We start from the raw sequence: 13,723 nt of genomic DNA, 5'->3' as shown, positions 1-13,723 counted from the left end.
AGGCTGGCATTCGGAGAATTCATCTGGCCTGCTTTGGAAATGCTGTCCTGCTTGTGCAACAGTTCACTCCTTGTAAAAGATTTGATCTTGAGTAAGTCCATTCTCTAGTCGCCTAAGTCTTTCTCTCCCTGTAAAGCAAGGCTCTGTCCATGAAGGAGTTCTTGATTTTCTCTCTGTCTCTGTCTCTCTCTGTCTCTCTTTCTCTCTCTGTCTGTCTCTGTCTCTGTCTCTCCTTCCTCCCCACCTAGGCTTTCCTGTAGCACTTTCCCCTGCTAACAAAGTGCTTTTCTCACAACCCCTCTGATGGGTTGGTCAGTGATGTCCCATCCGCCCATCCCCACCCTAAATACCATAAAACTAAGGCTGAAATTGGTGAAGAGACAAATGGTTATTCTACTAGAAAATGGCAGAGATAGAACTGGAACTCAGTCCTTCTGAGGCAGCTAGTTGCTCAGTGGAGAGAGAGCTGGGCCCAGAGTCAGGAAGACCTGAGTTCCACTCTTGTTATAGACACTTTCTAGCTCTGTGACCCTGGGCAAGTCATTTAACCTCTGATAGCCTCAGTTTCCTCAACTGTAAAATGGGGATAATAGGAGCACTTACCTCCAGTGTTTTCGTGAGGATCAAATGGGATAACATTTGTAGAGCACTTGGCACATTGTAAGGGCTATATAAATGTTGGTTATTGTTATTATCCTTCTGACTATGTGTCTTGTACTCTTTCCACCACATCATGCTGTGAGGACTGCCTAATGTCCCATCCAACTTTAACAATAGAACTAAAACATGAATCTAAGCATGTCACTCTCCTACTCAAAGATCTTCAGTAGCTCCCTATTGCCTGTATCATAAATACAAACTCCACAATCTCCTTCCCTGGATCTCCAGGTCATGCCTGTTAATTGTGAATGGGCTCAATCTCTTCTTCCTCCATCCTACTTCACTTGATGACCTTATGATGTCCCATGGCTTTACTGGCCATCTCTACACTGATGCTTCTCAAATCTACCTCTCCTGTCCCAACCTATCTGCTGACCTCCAGCCTCTAATCTCCAACTGCCTTTCAAAAGTCTCAAGCTGGGTGTCCAGTTGACATTTTAGACTCAACATGTTCCAAACTGAACTCATTATCTTTGCCTCCCACATTTCCTGTTATTGCAGAGGGACAGTGCCATTGTCCCATCCCTGGGGCTCCCAAACTAGGAGTCATCCTGAATTCCTCTCTGCAGTTCACCTCCTCTAGCCAAGCTGCTGCCAAGCTCCATGATTTTACCTCTGCAGCATCTTGTGAATACACTCCCTTCTCTCCTGACACTGTCCCCACCCTGATGCAGGCTCTCATCTCCTCTTACCTGGATTAAGGCAATAGCTGCTGGTGGGGTTGCCTGCCTCATCTCCCCCTTATCCAGTTTATCTTCATTCATTTACCAGAGTGATTTTCCTAAAGTACAGGTTTCATTTGTCCCTCCCCTACTCAATAAACTTCAGTAGCTCCCTGTGGCCTCCAGGAACAAAGACAAAATGCTCTGTTTGGCATTCAAAGCCCTTCACAGCCTGGTCCCCTCTTACCTCTCCAGAATTCTTGCCTTGCACTCACCCTAGACAAAGACCCTCTATAATATGCTTAACATGATTGCACATGTATAACACACATCAGATTGCTTGCCATTTTGGGGAGGGGAAGGGAGAGAGGGAGGGAGAAAAATCTGGAACTCAAAATCTTACAAAAATGAATGCTGGGGGCAGCTAGGTGGCACAGTGGATAAAGCACTGGCCCTGGATTCAGGAGGACCTGAGTTCAAATCCAGCCTCAGACACTTGACACTTAACTAGCTGTGTGACCCTGGGCAAGTCACTTAACCCTCATTGCCCTGCAAAAATAAATAAATAAAATAAAACAAAAAACAAAAACAAACGAATGCTGAGGGGCAGCTAGATGGCACAGTGGTTAAAGCACTGGCCCTGGATTCAGGAGGACCTGAGTTCAAATCCAGCCTCAGACACTTGACACTTAACTCGCTGTGTGACCCTGGGCAAGTCACTTAACCCCCATTGCCTGCAAAAAAAATGAATGCTGAAAACTATCTTTACAAGTAATTAGGGAAAAAATAAAGCAAAATGCTATTTTAAAAGAAAGAAAGAAAGAATAAAGATGCTCTGTCTCTCAGCTCCAGACAGGCATTTTCTCTGGCTGGGCCTCGGCCTGGAAGGCTCTCCATCATCCTCCCTACCTCCCAGTTTCCCTTGACTTCCTTCAAGTTCCAGCTAAAATCTCACCTACAGGAAACCTTTCCCTGTTCCTGTGAAGTCTAGAACCTTCCTCAGCCAAACACCCCTGATCTAGCCTCTCTGGAGCTGGTATATAATTGTTTGCTTGGTGTATTCCTCATTAGAGGATGAACTCCCTGAGGGCAGGTATTGTCTTCTTCCTCCTTTTCTATCCCGTGCCTGTGGATTGCACTGTGTCTGGCACACACTGGGGACGGCAAGTTACTGGACAGATCTTCCTTCCTATTATTCCCATACGTGCACTCTCTTCATCTCAGTCAAACTGGCCCACTCCCTGCTCCCGGTATCTGACATTCCCACCTCCAGGCCTTTGCAGAGATGATCCCTCAGGTCTAGAATTGATTTCCTCCGACTCTTATAATCCCTATACGCCTTTAAAGCACTATTTGGGAGGCTATTTCCCTGTGCATACCTTGTATGTCTCTCCCCTCTCCCCTCCTCCCATCCCCTTGGGAGGAATGAAGCTCCGGGAGGGCAAGAACTGATGGAATCCCCCTTGTTGAGCATAAGCCCTGGCACACAGCAGGCGATTAATAAATGTTTATTGAATCAAACTGAATTCTTGGGCTATGTATGCATTGTGACTTTGGGCAGAAGAGCTTCTTTGCCTTTTTTTTTTTTTTTTTTTAGTGAGGCAATTGGGGTTAAGTGACTTGCCCAGGGTCACACAGCTAGTAAGTGTTAAGTGTCTGAGGCCGGATTTGAACTCAGGTACTCCTGACTCCAGGGCCGGTGCTCTATCCACTGTGCCATCTAGCTGCCCCAACTTCCTTGCCTTTTAAAGGATGTGATGCGGCGGTATGAAGTTCTGGGGGCATTGGTGGAAGGCTGGGCGTGGGAGGCCAGGGCGGGCCGGAGGACGGACTAGGGATGTCCCCAATTCAGAGCCCCAGGGAACAGGGAACAAGGACCCTATTATTCTGGGCCCTGGAGAGACTCCTCTTCCTTTCAATGGCTCCCCTTACAGAGCTCTGCCCGCTGGACTCGGTACTTCCATTCATCCTGTCCTCTCCCCTCCGCCTCAAGCCTGGGAGGTAATGCGCTGCCTCAGTTAACCTCTGGAGGCCCCCCCTCCCCCCCCTGCCCCCCCCCCTTCCTTCCTCTGAAAAATGATACCTGGCGTTGTAAGGTTTAGCCTAGCTCACCTGAGTGTCATGATGCAAGTCACCAAATATTTATTCTGAGTGACTCCGTGGGGGTGGTGGAGGTACATGCATGATCATTCCCATTTTATGCCGGAGGGAACAGACTCAGTCCTGGTGCACAACAGGGGGAAGGCTCTTTTCCCATACGTGAGAGGCAATGTGGCCTAGTGGGTAGAGTGCTCACTCTCTGTTCCTGCCTCTCAGTTAGGTACTCTGCCCTCCCCCTGCCCCCTCCAAAAACAAAACAAAAAAACAACAACACCGCACTAGAGATTGGAGGCAGTGGTGGCCCCCCCCCTTCCCCAGCATACATGACCGTCTCCTGACAGCGCTTGGGTGCCTCGAATCTGGCCCCGGCCCATGTCATGGGTTCTCTCCTGTCTATGTCTGTCCCCTCCTCTTCCCCTCAGTTTTGGCCAGGCCCCCACATGGCTAGCCCCAGCCCACATGCTCCTCTTCCTGTTCTCCCTTCTCTGTCCCTGGTCCCCACATGTCCTTGAACCATCTGCCCACCCCTTCCACTGCCCACTTCCTGCCTCCCTCCAGCCCTAACTCATGTCTTTGGGCAAATTCAAATTACACAAAAATTCCTTTAAGGAAAGGTCTGCACAATGTAAAGTGAAAGCTTCCTGAAAGCTGGAAGGAGTGCCAACTGGCATGGGTGGAGAGAGTGCCCTCACCTGGGAGTTCCCCATACCAGTGCCAGGGCCAGGTTCCATCCCTAATTCTATGATCTTAGATGAATCAGAACAGTCTCCAAAACCAACAGGTAGTGGTGGATAGAGTACCAGGCCTGAGCTCAGGAAGACCTGGGTTAAAATCCAACCTCAGGACCACCTCACACCTATCAGAAATGACAAATGCTGGAGGAGATGAGGGAACATAGGTACACTAATGAATCACTGGTGGAGTAGTGAACTGGTCCAGCCATTCTGGAGAACAACCTGGAGCTAGGGGCAAAGGGTTATAAAATTGTGCATACCTTTTCACTCAGCAATGCCACTGCTAGGTCAAAGAAAAGAGTTCAGAAGAGATAAAAAAGAAGGACCTATCTGTACCAAAGTATTGATAGCAGCTCTCTTTGTGGCATCAAAGAATTGGAAATGGAGGGGATGCCCATCAATTGGGGAATGGCTGAACAAGTTCTGGTATATGACTGTGGTGGAATACTATTGTGCTGTGGGAAATGATGGGTGGAGAGGGTTGATTTCAGGAAGAAAAAAAAACATGGCAAGATCTATATGAAGCAATGCAAAGTGTAATGAGAAAAACTGGGAGATCATTGTGCACGGTAACAGTGATATTGCAATGATGATCACCTGGGAAAGATTTGACTACTCTGATCCATACAAAGATCCAAGACAATATCAAAGAATTCATGATGAAAAAATGCTATTCACCTCCAGAGAGAGAACTGATGGACTATTAGTGCAAATTAGAGTATAATCTTCTTACTTTATTTTTCTTGCTTTGGAGGGGGGATATGGCTAATACAGAAATGTTTGTGTTGATTTCACAGGTATAATTGATATATTTCTTGCCTCTCAATGGGTTGGGGAGGTGTGGGAGGGAGAGAATCTGAAACTCAAAATTGAAAAAAAATGTTAAAAGTCAATAAATAATTTTTGTTTGTTTTTGCAGGGCAATGAGGGTTAAGTGACTTGCCCAGGGTCACACAGCTAGTTAAGTGCCAAGTGTCTGAGGCTGGATTTGAACTCAGATCCTCCTGAATCCAAGGTCAGCGTTTTATCCACCGCACCACCTAGCTGCCCCAATAAATACATTTTTATATTATTATTTTTTTAAAATCCAGCCTCATATGCTTACTAGTTGTGTGACCTCAGGTAAGTTCTTTAATATCTGTTTGCCTCAGTTTTTCCAACTGTAAAATGGAAATAACAGCACCTGGCTTCCTGGGTTGTTTTGAGGGTCAAATAAGAGGTCACTATAGGACTTAGTGTAGGACCTGGCACCTAGTAGGTGCTATAGAAATGTTTATTCCCTTCTCGCTTTCCCTGTCTTATTCAGATGAGTTTGGGACAAAGCTGGGCATATTCCAATCTGTTCCATTCCACTCTTCTTCCTTAAGTTCAGAGCCATAAACTCGGATTTAGAAGTGACCAAGTTTCATCTCATTTTGCAGATAAAACCAAGGCCCACAGACTCGGTCACTTGGCTGAGATCACCCGCATACACAGAGGCAAAGCATCACGCTTGGACTCCCCTCCCTTTGTGTCTCCTGCCACCTCTGGGTCCTGGCTGCTCATCTCTGAGCTTGGCTTGGCGGTCCCTAGCTTTCCCTTTGGGCACAATTCTCTACCTATTCCTGCTCTCTCTCTACCCCTTAATTCTTCTGGTGTCACATTGCAGCAAACCCCAGCTCCTGTTGACTTCTGCTGTCCTTGGCAGCTGCTGCCCGTCTCTTGGCTCCATCAGCCCTTCTTTCCTTTCCAGTTCTGAGGCTGACTGTGTGACTTTAGACAAGTCAGTTTGCCACTAGGCCTCAGTTTCTTCATCTGTAAGGTGGGGATCAAGACTAGCACCAGCTACTTCACCCTGTGGTTTTGAGGAAAGTACTTGGTAAACCCCCAAGCTCTATGGGAATGAGTTATAATCATTCTTCCTCCTCCTTCTCTTCATTAGCAGGAAAAAGGACACCCTGGCAGCTAGGCAAGGTGCTCAACCCAAGAGGAACCATGAGGGAGTTTTCCCATTCGTTGCCCGCCCATCCCTCCTCATGCCCATATCGGGCATGCCCTTTGCCCCTAGCTCCAGGTTGTTCTCCAGAATGGCTGAATCAGTTCACTACTCCACCAGTGATTCATTAGTGTACAACTTTTTTCCTCATGCCTTCCCAACCCCTAATCACCTTGTATTTACTTTGGAAATATGGTGTGTTTAATTACCCTTTATGTTGTTTTTCCTGACAGAATAGAAACTCCTTGAGATCAGGCAGTGCTTTGGTTTTGTCTGTCTCAAATAGCATGTGGCACATAGTAGGTGCGTGTGTCTCAGACCTTCTTTGATCTACCTCCCTAGTTATTAGCACGTTATAAAGGACAGTAGAATTGGGCACCATCATCATTTGTGTGGGGTCGTCCTATAGCATCTGGGTCATACTGGGTGCTGAATGATAAAGATGTCACTAGGTAGTCAATGTTGGAGGTGCTGGGCAAAGACAGGAACAGCAACACACCCTTGCTAGAGTTGGGAATTACTCGAACCATGCTGGAAAGTAATTTGGAATTGTGTTAAGAAGGTGACACAAATATGCAAACCTTTTGGTTTGGTCCAGATGTCCGACTGCTGAAGATATACCCCAAGGAGGTCAAAGATAGAAAGACCCCACCTACACCCAAATATTCGAGGTAGCAGTAATAATGAGAACAAGAGCAACCACCAAACCTTTATGAAGCATTTACTATGGGGCAGGTGCTCTGCAAATATTATTTCACCACAGCCTCGGGAGGTAGGTGCCATTATTGTGCTCATTTTACTGATGGGGAAACTGAGGGAGAGGGAAGTGACCTGTCCAGAATCCCACAGCTAGTGAGTGAGGCTGGATTTGAAGTCCCGTCTTCCTGATGACTGTGATGTGCCACCAAGCCGCCTCAGGTGAAGAACAGCAACAAAGTAGAGTCTGTCAGTTAAGGAATGGGAAAACCCATTTGGTACATGGATCTTGGTAAGAGAATCCTCATTATCCTGGGGTCTAGGTGGCAGAGCGGATAGAAAGCTGGACTCGGCATCAGGAAGACAAATTTACAGCTTCCTTCAGACACTTTGGAGCTGTGAGAACCTTAGCAAAGTCACTGGACCTCTCTCAGCCTCAATCTCTTCATCTTTAGAGTGGGGGTAGCAACAGCACCTGCCTTAGATTGTAAGGTTCTTAAGGGCAGGGACTATCTTTTGCCCTTTTTTGTATCCCAAGCACTTAGTAGGAGCTTAAAAATGTTTGCTGACTGACTGACTTTCTCATTGGGTCTATGTGGGGGACAAATAAGATGCTCTATATAAAGTGCTATATAATGCATCTAAAGAATACAGAGACCCATGGGAAGACTATCAGATGAACTGATGAGATGAAGAAAGCAGAACCAGGAAGGTAACACGCACCTTGTCTATAATAATGTCACTGGAAAAGACAAAAAACCCAAGTCAAAGTGAATGCTGTGTTATGATAATGACTGATTTTGGCTCCCTAAGAATACTTGAGGGGCAGCTAGGTGGCACAGTGGATAGAGCACCGGCCCTGGAGTCAGGAGGACCTGAGTTCAAATCCAGCCTCAGACACTTAACACTTACTAGCTGTGTAACCCTGGGCAAGTCACTTAACCCCAATTGCCTCACTAAAAAAAAGAATACTTGAAAAAACACCTCTCTCTCTTCTTTGCAAAGATGGGGGACTGAGGATGCAGAACACTTCATATACTGTCTGATCTATTAGGTTTTTTTGGGGGGGCTGATATATTAGTTTTGCTGAAAAGCCTTTTTTCCCTCTTTTATTCTTTGTTACAAGGGGAGCAGGGAAGGGTGACATAAAAACAACAACAACAAAGTATTTAAAAAAGAATGAGGTTGAGTCATTCCAAGACTGCGGCCAGTTTAGGTCACTGTTCCTGACTGAGACACCTATTGTAGGAGGGTCTATTCATTGAAGTGCTATTTAGTGCTCTATGAGCACCAGCACTTTGGGTTATGGAGCCTGCAAAGCAGAGGACTTAGAAGTACCTGAAGGAAGAGAGAGGATCTGATTAATTCTGCCTGGCCCCAGGGGGCACTAGGACCCAATGGTAGGAGTTACAAGGAGAGCAGATTTGGGCTCAATAAAATGAAAAACTTCCTGACCATCAGAGCAGTCCAACAAGGGCACAGGCTGACTTGAATTTCCCTTCACCCAAGTGACCTGTCATTGTTTGTCCTTCATTCTTTGGTGGGGGGGTGGGTGGGAAATAAGGATTAAGTGACTTGCCCACGGTCACATAGCTAGTAAGTGTCAAGTGGCTGAGGTTGGATTTGAACTCAGGTCCTCCTGAATCCAGGGCCGGTGCTCTAGCCACTGCACCACCTCGCTGCCCCTTGTCTTTCATTGTTGAAGAGGACCATGATATCAAAGTGAGGGAGGGGGCAGCTTGGTCACTTAACCCTCATTGCCCTGCAAAAAAAAAAAAAAAAAAGAAGGGAAGGATTTAAGTGAGGGAGGATTGTACAGGGTCACCAGCCTCATTCTTTCCTCCAGAGACATTTGGGTCCAGTGTCAAGATATACATCAGGGCAACTGGAGATGGCCCTGGATGTTTGAGGCAATTGGGGTTAAGTCACACAGGTAGTAAGTGTCTGAGGTTAGATTTGAACTTAGGTCTTCCCAACTTCAGGGCCAGTGCTCTGTCCATTGTACCACTTAGCTGCCCCACCCAAGTGACCTATCATTGAAGAGGCTAGAGAAGAGATTCTGGTCTGGGTCAAGGTTGGCCTGGACAGCCTCAAAGGTCCTTTGTGATTCTAAGATTCTGTGATTTAGGGTCCATGCTGACTTTATCCCCATGGCTACCAGGTCTTTGAACTCTGACCCAGCCTAAAGTAAAATGGAGTTACCTCGGGCCAGCTGCATTGGGGTAGCAAAGAAATCTGTCTCCCTGGTTTGGGCACTTGTCTTCTCCGGATGTGGCCCAGTACAGGCCCCGACTGGCTTTGTAAATCCCCAGGGATGTGGGGGAAATTGGTTCTGCCCTCCCAAGAGGCAAGATTCATCAAAGACAAAATCCAGGATGTGATCAGATCCTAACGTGGGAGGCGGTGAGGGGCTGACATAGGTCCCCTGTTGGTTGGAGCCATTGGGAATGCTTAATAGAAGACACCCTTGAACTGGGGCCTGAGGAGGGGGAGGGATTTGGAGAGGTCAGGGAAGGGTACTTCAGGTGGTGAAGGCTGAGCAGGGAGGCCCATAGGGTGGTGTCTCATGTACTCTTCAGAGGCCAATAATAATGCCATGCCTCCTCATCTTTGCATTAAGCCTTTACATTTTCTTTTTCTTTTTTCTTTTGGCAGGCACTGAGGGTTAAATGACTTGCCCAGGATCACACAGCTAGTAAGTGTCAAGTGTCTGAGGTCAGATTTGAACTCAGGTCCTCCTGACTCCAGGGCCAGTGCTTTATCCACTGAACCACCTAGCTGTGCCTCCCCCCCCCCCCCAGAACTCTTAAGTCTTTTTTTTTTTAAGTGAGGCAATTGGGGTTAAGTGACTTGTCCAGGGTCACACAGCTAGTAAGTATCAAGTGTCTGAGGCTGGATTTAAACTCAGGTCCTCCTGAATCCAGGGCCGGTGCTCTATCCACTGCGCCACCTCACTGCCCCCAAGCCTTCCGATTTTCAAGGCAGTTTTAGGTAAGTTCTCCCATTTGTTCTATGAAATCTGGGAGATCTTACAAGAACCAGGGGCCGGCCTCTGGTGTATTGGGGAGGTCCCCTCTGCAGGATTTGCAGGATGGACATATGTTTGGACATGGCCAATGTAGTCACTGTAGCTTGCCTATTTGTTGTATTGCCTTTTTCCTCAGTGTGGGAGAGAGTGGGAGTGGGAGGGTTTTTAAATAACAAAGAGGCATGGGTAGAAGTGCCACAGACACAGGGGCATCAGCTCTGCACCCACCCACACTATGAGATCAGAGCTCTTGAATTAGATACCGGACCAGCCTTTGAGGCGGGCAGGACAGAGCTCATTACTCCCCTTTACAGATGAGGAACGAAACCTAAGAAAGCATCCTATGTTACATGGGTAGCAAGGGATGGAGCTGGCCAGCTAGTCCAAGCAATAGCAGAGATTCCCTCCTGTGGAATCCCCAGGGGTGGGGCGGTCACCCACCCTTTGCTTCCTCGCCTCTGCTGCTCATCCCACTTGGGGTCAGCACCAATTGTCAGGAAGTGTCCCTCCTCCTCCTCCGAAAAATGATGATCACAAGCTGAATAGATGCTCATGGAGAGGATGAGAAGAGCCCATGCGCACACAGCTCATCTCCATTCCCCAGGGTGTTTCAGATCGAGCGTGAGGAAGCAGCTCTTCTTTTTTCTTATAAGGGAGGGCAAGGGGGAAGAGACAGAGGCGGAATTGTTTTAAATACTTGACACAGACAATTCCTACCCAGATTTCTGACCAAATATTAGAAACTCACACCTAGCAGAAGCCAGTCCTGGATACTGATGCGTTTCAGGACTCTGCTCCCTTAATAGGCTGGTGAGGGGGACTCTCAAAGCCACACCATATGTGGACTGGAAGGAACAGGAGATATTTACCCTGGAAAAGAGAAGTCTTTGGGAAGATGGGATTGCTAACTTCCAATATTTAAAAGGCCACCTTTGGGGAGAGGGATGAGACATTCTGGTTTTTCCCCAGAAGAGATAATCTAGGACCAATTAAGGGCTGGAAGTCATAGGGAGTCAGATTTCAGCCCAATAGAAAGAACTTCTTAACAATTCGAACTGACCCACAATAGGATGGGCAGCCTAGGGGGAATAGGGAGTTCTCTGTCCTAAAAGTTGAGTGATGCCTCGTCGAGGAGGGGGTCGGGGGTGCGGTGGGGGGGTTGTTCAGGCCTGGGCCACCAGATGCTCTGAGGCCTCTTCCATCTTCAGGATGCCATGTTCTGCTGTCTTTGGACCTCTGAGTTGGAACTTGGGGGGGCGGGGCGGGAAGTTAGAATGGGGACGATTCCTCTTCAGCTCAGCCCAGGGATAGGACTCTATTCAGAAGCTCCCAGCCCCTGCTGCACAGCTATACAAGGGAACTGAATCTGCTGCTGCAGAGCCCATTGCTATAGACCAATGATTACAACACTGGTGTCTTGGTGCTCATTCCCATACGAGCCTTCTGCAAGTTCCCTAACAGCGACCTTTGTATTCCTGCAGTCCCAGGCACCCCGCTCCTTTTCTGTCCTCCCCACCCATTTGGATGCTCTTCTCCCCACCTGACAGAAATGGGTTTTTCCCAAGGTGACCGGTAATTTCTCACTAAATGCACTGGCTTTTTCTCAGACCTCCTTAGTTTTTGGCCCTGGAGGCTGACCTCGCCCGGATTTCTCATCTCTGGGTTTTGTGGAGCCTCGTCTCTTTACCTTCTTTGCCTGTCCTATGATATGTTTCATCAACTTATGGGGAAACAATGCACTGAACAAACCACCCAGTATGCGGATGGGCACAGCCTTGGAGTCTAACAAAAGAGACCCCGACAGGGCTGTTCAGCGGCCAAATAAGGCAACATTGCCGGGGTCTGGCCAATCACACGGGCAGGAGCCTGGCCAATGGCACGGGGGCGGGCTTCCCCCAGCACTAGGGGATGAAATCCAGACCACGACTCAGGGGCGAGCTGCCTCCAGGTCCCAGGGATGTCAGAAGAGAAGAATGACTGTGGCATCTGGGGGCGGGGAGGGATAAAGGAGGAAGGGTGAGCCCATCTCCAAGCCTCAGGCCTTCTGCTTTCAGAAAGGCTTTCGGGAGATGTGGAACCAGATGATTTGTCCTTGGGGGGACCAGGCTAGACTGGGCTCCACTTGCAAAGGCCCTTGGAGGGCTGGTATCCTTCACGTCGCCTCCTCCAGGCAGGCCTGCAGGGGGCAAACCTCGTTCTTCACTCCTTTCCCCCAGTGTCCAGCTCCTTCCTGGCCAGGGCCGGGCTCTCTGCCAACCCCATTCAGTTCTCTCCGTTTTTAAGAAACCCGACATCTGACCCTCAGAAAAGGCTGCTTCTACCTCCCATCTGCTGCTTTCTCCAACGTTACCAAACCCACCAGTTTTCTCAGACCACCTCCCTTGTGACCCCTGCGCTTCCTGACCCCAGGCCGACCCTTCCTGGGTTTTCATGACACTGCTCCCCTCTGTGCCCGGCCCACCCGCGGACTTCCTCCAGGGCTCTGTTCCTTTCACTCTGGGTTGTGTCATCAGCTCCCGTGGATTCACTGGGCAAATGCTCCCATGAATACAAGACCTTCTCCTCTCTTCTCCTGAGCTCCCAACTATTTGGACACCTCCCCCAGGACGTGCCACGGGCGTCTCCAACTCAAAAACAGTCCCCAATCTTCCCCCCCATAACTTCGGATTCTCTGGCCCAGTGACTCCTATTCACAGCCTCAGGTCATGCCCCTCACTCACCTGGATGCACTCGGGGGCCCAGTCCTGTTTGACGGTCCTCCCAGGGGTCCCCTCCCCTTCACCGACAGCCACCACAGAACACACCCTCATCACCTTTCACCTGGACTACCGCAATGACCCCCTAACTCAGGTCCCTGGATCCAGCTTCCCTTCTTGGGGGACCCTCCGCTGGCTCGCTGCCCAGCTGACACACCTAAAACACAGGTCTGTCCATGACATCGCATGACTTTGCACTGGTGGTCCCCCATGCCTGAAATACTCTTCTGCCTTGCTTCTGCCCCCTAGAAGCCCCAGGGGCCACCCCCGACATGAGGCCTTCCCTGATTGCCCCAGTGTGTGAACAGGCTGTTTCACCCCCATTCCCCTGGCACAGGGGATACAAGTGCATGTGGAATGAAAACGTGTGGGGATGGAGCACAATGAGAAGCAGGCAGAGTTGTGACTATTCCTTGGAAAAAGCCGAGCATCTCTCTGTATCATATGGAAGGATTCCTACCCATGAGGGGCTGACTCAACTGGAGGACGAGAAGGAGGAGGAAGAATCCATTCAGACCTGCCCTTCCCCCACTGTCATTCATTAATTCATTCAACAAACCTCTCTGTCTCTGTCCAGAAGCCGGGATGCACTACACCTGGAGGGACCCCAAAATGGATTCCCTGGCCTCGGGCCCTTCCATCTCAGCACAGGAAGAGCCCAGCTAGAACGTCGCTGTCCTGAGCAGCACAAAGCGCTGTGAGACATGGGAGAGGCGAGGTCCCACCTGGACCTTGTGTATGTTGGAAGGGACCTCTTCAGGGGAGGCTTCTCGGAGGAGTTGGCTTTGGAGCAAGGCCTTGAAGGGCGGCTCTAATACTGCAAAGACAGAAGGCAAGGCTATGCTGGGGCTGAGCCTGGCAGAAGCAAAGGCCTGGGAGGGGAAAGGCCAGGGTGTGTCTGGCTGAGGCACAGGGTTCCCAGTGTCTGTGCTGGATCAGAGGAGGTGAGGCTGGAAATGCAAGGGAGGCCTTGAAGAGAGGCCAGGGAAAGGTGCTGAGATTTGACCCTGTGGCAATAAGGAACCACTGAGGGCAGGTGAGCTGGGCAGTCCGGTCAGGAGGTTGTGACAGTTCAGACAAGGCACAACTGTGGACTCACAATGAACACGGGC

The sequence above is a fragment of the Dromiciops gliroides genome, chromosome 2 (assembly GCF_019393635.1).
Source record: "Dromiciops gliroides isolate mDroGli1 chromosome 2, mDroGli1.pri, whole genome shotgun sequence".
Lineage (NCBI taxonomy): Eukaryota > Metazoa > Chordata > Mammalia > Microbiotheria > Microbiotheriidae > Dromiciops > Dromiciops gliroides.
This window is presented reverse-complemented; position numbering follows the sequence as displayed.